Genomic DNA, 6703 nt, shown 5'->3' with positions numbered 1-6703 from the left:
TTATAGCAAATAGACACTTTTAGTATACTTTAAATTAATTTTAATAATAACTACATTACATACACACAAAAAAATCCTAGCATAAGGTGACAACAAGGAGAAATTGAATAATTTTTGCCTCATATTGTATAGATATTTTTATAACAAGATTAAGAAAAACATTTTCCTATTTTACTAACGATAACTCAAATGACATATTTCTATTGTGTCCGCTGATTTACCAGTTATTTGAATAAATGGCAGCAATTTTTGGTTTCTCAAAAAAAAAAAAAAAAAAAAAAAAACATATCTTTCATTCTTTCTCCTATAATAGCATCCCCACATGGTGTTTTACTTTGAATTTTTATCTATTTTGCTTCCTACCGTATCACCAAAAGCTTTAAATAGCCCACATCCAAATCTTTATTTCTATTCATATCTTTACATTTTGCTACAATAAGATCTAAAAATAGATCTTTAGTAAGCTTCACTCCTTAAAATACCATTGTTTTTGTTCCACTTCTATTAGTCTTAGGTGACATTCTCTCTCTCTCTCTCTTCTCTCTCTTCTTTAGATAGAAAAATATATAATATAGTGGTAATAGAATATAGTAGAAGATGTATGTTGTATTGTTAAAGTAGTAATGTGAAATAGATAAAATGGCTTTAAAAAAATGTAAAATGCATTTTCCTGGCATTTCTTGATGGAAATGCTCTAAGAGCAAAGATAGAAGGATAAAGACGTGAGTAGAAGTGCATATAATTATCAATATATATATATATATATATATATATATTTTCTTTTGTTAAGAAAATTATCAATGATAATTCTATCAAAAAATTCCATTGTTATTAATTTCGTTTTGGACTCCGTTTCGGTTTGTCTAGTGAAACGAAATATTTCGGTACCGGCCTATTTCGGTGTACCGTTTCAAAGCGTTTCGGGGTTCCGAAAAAAAAAAAAAATATATATATATATATATATGAACACACATATATACAACCTATTATTTACAATTTATTGTGTAAATATTATGAAAATGTTATCAATATAATATTTTCTAATAATAATATTTTAAAAAAATAAATTAATATTAATATAAAGTTAGAAGCGATTGTACATAGGGAAATAAAAATAATACCTCTGACATTTGCTTTTGAATTTTTAATTTTTTTTGTCATTTCCAAAGTCACACACGTGATGGGCTCAGAAAAATGAAATTTGAAATCAATAAAAGACTCTAGTAGAAGACACAGGACACTCAAGACAACAGAAAATAAAAGAACAAAAGAGTGAAAGACTAGTCGCACTAACCAGTGGATACAAAACGGAGAAGAAGAAGAAGATGAAGAAGTGGGTTGGGACGCTGGGTTCATTCAGGAGATGGCAGGTCGGCGTCGTTTGGACCTTTACTCTGTTTTTTTTTTTTTTTTTTTTTTTTTTTTTTTTTAAAGGCTAAATCCTGTACCGGCTGGAATTTACATCTCGGCCGGAATTGGCCGAAATTGTCCAGAATGGCCGAAATGACCCGAAATGGCCTGAAATCTGACTCAAGGTGGAATGTGGGGTATTCTGGTATCGGTTTGCACACCGGTACGAAAAATTCCGGCCGTTTCGGCCGGAACGGAACGGTATCAATAACAATGAAAAATTCCAATAGTAAACTGTAAAGACCTGTTTAGAACTTGTAGCCCACTATATGGAATGGCTTAAACCCAAAAAGCCCATAAACAATGAATTTATAGAGTATGTGTTGGAGAACTAGACTGTAGTTGATCAAATAAACTTTGGAATCAATCAGACGATAAGAGAATGAAACGGAATAGAATTATATTGAAGAAAAATTATCCTCGGCAAGGTCCGAGATGCACTGTTCTTTTATATTATCTTCAAATTGGGTTACAAGTTTGGTTCTTGAATACTACAATGTTTTTTCCCTCCTTTTTTCTGTCCCCTTCTCTTTTCTCCCTCTCCTTCCTTTTATACTCTTTCTCCTTTCCATCCCTATCTTCCACGTGTATGCCAAATGATGGATTTTGATACTTGTCCCATCAGCACCTCTCATAAATCTTTATGTAGTAGTTGTAAGGCTGAAACCCACTGTTCAGACATCACTTCCACATTAATGCGGTCAGAAAGTTAGTTACAGAGCATTTAATGCAAAGATAACAGCTTTTTCCTTGGATATTTTAGGATCCTTCTATGTCTTAGGCTTCCATAGTGCTTATCTGCATCAATTAAGTACTTCTGTGACATTTGTTCGGATAGCAGATCATTTCTACGAGCCACAGCGTCGGTCAGCCGGGGTGACTCTTATTCTTGGCACAACCCCTTAAGTCATCATGATCTAAATTGACTTCTTTGTTTGTTAACATGGTCCCTTCTGATAACGTTTACCCTTTCTCAGACACATTTCATCCTCGGCATGGGCCTTAGGTCCATTATACAACATGTGTAATGGACCTCCAGGCCCGATACTGCTACATAAACAAAATCACTTACACACTCAAAAATCTCATTATAAAAAATAAATAAATAAATCACTTATTACTTTATTTGTTTCGTTAGAAAATTTTATGTGAATATAGTTTTCAGGGTTTTTTTTTTTATGTTTGGTAGTATAAAAAAAGCCAAGTCAAAGGAAAACTCTATTTAAAATATAACTTTTTTTTAGAGATTATTTTTCGTTAAGTTTCTTTTTTTGAAAAACAACTCTCGCACTCATAATAAGGTCTCTCTTGTATCTTTATCTTCACTTGCTCTCCCTCCATCACTTTCGCTTTTTGCTCTTTTCCTCTCTCCCTCTATATGTTGCCTTGGCTCTCCCTTTGTCAATATATCTCTATTTGTCGCCCTGTGGCTCATTAGTGTTGTTTATGCCTCTTCTCCCACTCTACGTCTCTGCCTCTCTTATCTCACACCTCTCTCTCTCTCTCTCTCTCTCTCTCTCTCTCTCTCTCTCTCTCTTGGTTTTGACCTTGTTATTCTTGAACATGTCAGCCATAATCAATTAGTGTAATATATACACCAATTTTCATACTTGTTTGATTAGTGTTGGTTCAAAGCATGGATTGGATGAATTACTAGACATGGTAATTGATGATGCATGAAAAATCAGTGAGCCACTCTCCATTTGGAGGCGCTGGAAGACCTGGAAGAAGGAAGAACACTACCAGAGGGCACAGGTGGGGTGCCGGCCTAAGCTGCTCTAATGCCTAAGTTTGAACCTCACAAAAGATTTCCAAGGACTCTTAAAGTATAAGAGTAGGGATTTTTCTCACGTGCCTTGATTTGAGTGAGGTTTGACCTTTATATAGGGGACCTTAAGTGGGTCTCCTTGTTTTATGCCACTCTCTTTATGGGAGATGTGTTGGCTAAGTGGAGTTAGTGGGAGTGAATTTCGGTGAGATTGCTCCCACGTTTGGAAGTAGTGGACTTATGGAGTAAATTTCGTTGGTAGCATCTAAGTGTAGTTGAAGTTGTCTAAGTGTAGAATGACTGTTACCTTAGACGATCATGATGTGGACGAACCTTATGTTATGAACAATTGTTTATAATCCACTTGTGTAATTAGGTGGTCCTTTGTATGGATGATCATAAATGTGTTGGAAAACATCTTAGACGAGACTATTACTTTATTCTTTAGAATGACCATCTATGTGGATGAGTCCTATGTATGGATGACCACAATGCCATGGATGGTTGATTACGGTCTTATGGTGGAAATAGGCAACATTTTCCTATTCTGACTGAACCAATATGAGATGGACGAATACATCTGGATGGACGGTCTTCTTAGACGAACAGTCTCCCTAAACGAGTAAGGCATTTATCTCTAGTGTCGAGTCATCGCTTGTTGGACGAATAAGAATAAGTATGATCATCGATAGGTCATTCCCTATACAGATGAGCAAATGAAGAGTCCCCTCTGGAAGAGTCTCATATGGAAGAACTAACATTTGTTAGATAAGGTTGTTTGGGAAAGTTTCCATTTTCAAATGGAAGGTACCATGGTCATCCATGCAATTGGACGACTTACTTCGGGTGGTGGTGATGGAAAGCCGACTTGGTAGACATGTTGGACAAGTTTATTGTAGAGTGGCAAGAAGTTCGCTTAAGGGGTGAACATATTATCCTTATCAATAATTGTTGTACCAATACATGTGACACACACACACACACACACACACACACACACATATGTGTGTGATTGACCGATTGTTCACATAACTAATTGATTGTGAATCCATGGATATTCACGTAATCATATGTGGTGAATGAATCTAAGATCTATTATAGAGAACATAATAGTAATTGGTAACATTTCTCTCTGGTATACATGTGAATTGTGTGACCTATTTAACTATTTTTGAAGACATCAGTTCATAGCTGTAGATATTAATATGGGTACAATGTTGCTTTAGGAAAGGTAACTATATCTATATTATTATTTAAGGGGCTTCCCCTGTTTGAGATCCTCAATTTTAATACTTAAAATATCCTCAAATTTACCAGTTTGTAAAGTTTAAACAATAGGGTTAGATATATAAAATTACTAATTTAAAAACTCCTAAACTTTAGCTAAATTTAAAAAATTAGTTTTTTCTTCTCCCACCTTCACATTTCTTTCTCACGTTACTCACATTAGTTGTCAAGTATAATTCAATTTTTTTTAATAAAAAAAAAAAACCGCTTCTTTTCCAATACTAATGTAGTCTTCTATTTTTTTTCCCCTAATTTCCAAAAAAAAAAAAAAAATTGCCTTAAGTTTTTTATGGGCGAGAGATAATCAACTAACCCAGTCCACGTTGGATGGAAGGTTAACATATGATTGACCAATACAATTAATTTATAGAGATGGGTTATTGAAGTCTACCTATTCAAGCCTCACTGGTTTGATTAAAATTAATAAGAGTACGAATAGTTTACAAAAAGAAAGAAGAAAGTTTCTGAATTAGTTATTCCTTAGGTTAGTTCGAGGATCAATGGTTCATATATTCCTTGAGTTTCGGTTACAAAGTTTGCTCTTACAAGATATGGATTATTCTCTAAATTTTTTCGTCCCCTTCTCTTTAGGAGTCCCTTTTCCCTATATAGCTATTTGGAGTGTATCCTAACCCTCTACTTGTACAACCACTGATATTTAGTTGGATGCTTGTCCCATCAGGGCTTTATTAGAGGTGGTAAAACGTGCTGCAATTTATGAGAGTACTGTTTAGGAGTCATTCTGCCATTAATGCGGTCAATTGAGTTGGTGCAGTGTATTGAATGCGGAGGTGATAAGTACTTTGCCTGGAAACTTTCACTCTTCCTTATTTGCACGTCTCTACTTCATTTCTCAATATTTTTTGTCTTTTGGTTCAAGTGGCTTGTCTAAATCCTTTCGAGGATTGTTTGCTCCTTTGGCTCCTTGGGTGGTCGGCCTCTTCAGTTTCAAGACTTGGACTTTTATCAATGAGCTGGGCTTGAACTGACAAGGAGCTAGGCCTTCCTTCTCCTCGGGTCGGACCCACTTGGCAATATTTCGTGTTCAAACCTTAATCCCCCACATTTTTCTACACTACTATTTAAAAAAAAAAGAAGGTAACCAAAAAAAAAAACTTGTATCCTCATCCCATTTAGTTTTTATTTATTTATTTATTTTTATGAGATTATCTCCTGTAGTTAAAAGAATATCGAGTTATCCACTACTATTTTGTTCACTTATCGAGTAAACCTATTAAATTTTAAAATCCTAAATTTTAGGTCACTTATAAAATCTTTCTTTTTTATTTCTCTTTCTCACATTTTTTTATGTATTTTTAATTCTATAAAAAAATAAACCTAATTTGTCACGTTGAGTTAAGACTTAAGCGTATTTATAAAAAAAAAAAAACCAAATCATCTGTTTTAGTTATAATTTAAAAGAATAATCACCACTCGTCTTCAATTTTCAGTTGTTTCTAATACAGATTTCAGATTCAAAAAATCAAGGTTAAGGCACAAATGCATATCTTCACATTTCTTCCTCTCTCAATTTCTCTATGGGAAATTTTGAAGAGCAAGATCTATACCATACAATAATTTTTTCAAGTATTTTTTTTTTCATATTGTAAATAAAATATCCACTCTTCATATTATTTTTTTCATATACAATAATTATCTACTTTAACCATTGCTACTTTTGTTACTATATGTCTATTAGTCATCACATTTAACTCTTGATTAATTTTTATTTTGCCTTACTTTTGTTCTGCATTTGAGCGAGCATGTGATCATCTTAAACGCATTTTTACCAACTAGCAAGTACCACTGGCTTTATTTTACATTTGTTTATTCATCTATTTTCTTATTTTTATTTGCTTTGTATTTAGTGGGAAAACTTTAAATTTTTGTTCTGTTTTGCAATAAGGAGTGCTTTAAATTTTTTCATAACTATGTAATTATTTTGGTATAGTTAAGATGATCTTCTGTGTATTAATTGTTAATTTGTCACACATATTTGATTTTAGTTTTGAAATATTTTTCTCTTTTGATTATTAGGTTTTGCTTCTTAGAAAAAAGTAAAATAATAAAATTAGCACAAGCTTTTTCTCTTCTAATTAATTTTTTTACAGGAATTTTCTTTACCAGCATTGATGAAGATTATTGATAATTAATTTGATGAGATGCTATCATGTTATTTTAGTTTAATAGTAATGATGCACGAAAATCAGTAGGTTGAATCTTTCGGGCTATGGTGAT

This window comes from Quercus suber, unplaced genomic scaffold (assembly GCF_002906115.3).
Source record: "Quercus suber isolate HL8 unplaced genomic scaffold, Cork oak 2.0 scaffold_588, whole genome shotgun sequence".
Classification (NCBI taxonomy): domain Eukaryota; kingdom Viridiplantae; phylum Streptophyta; class Magnoliopsida; order Fagales; family Fagaceae; genus Quercus; species Quercus suber.
Note: the sequence above shows the minus strand (reverse complement) of the source record.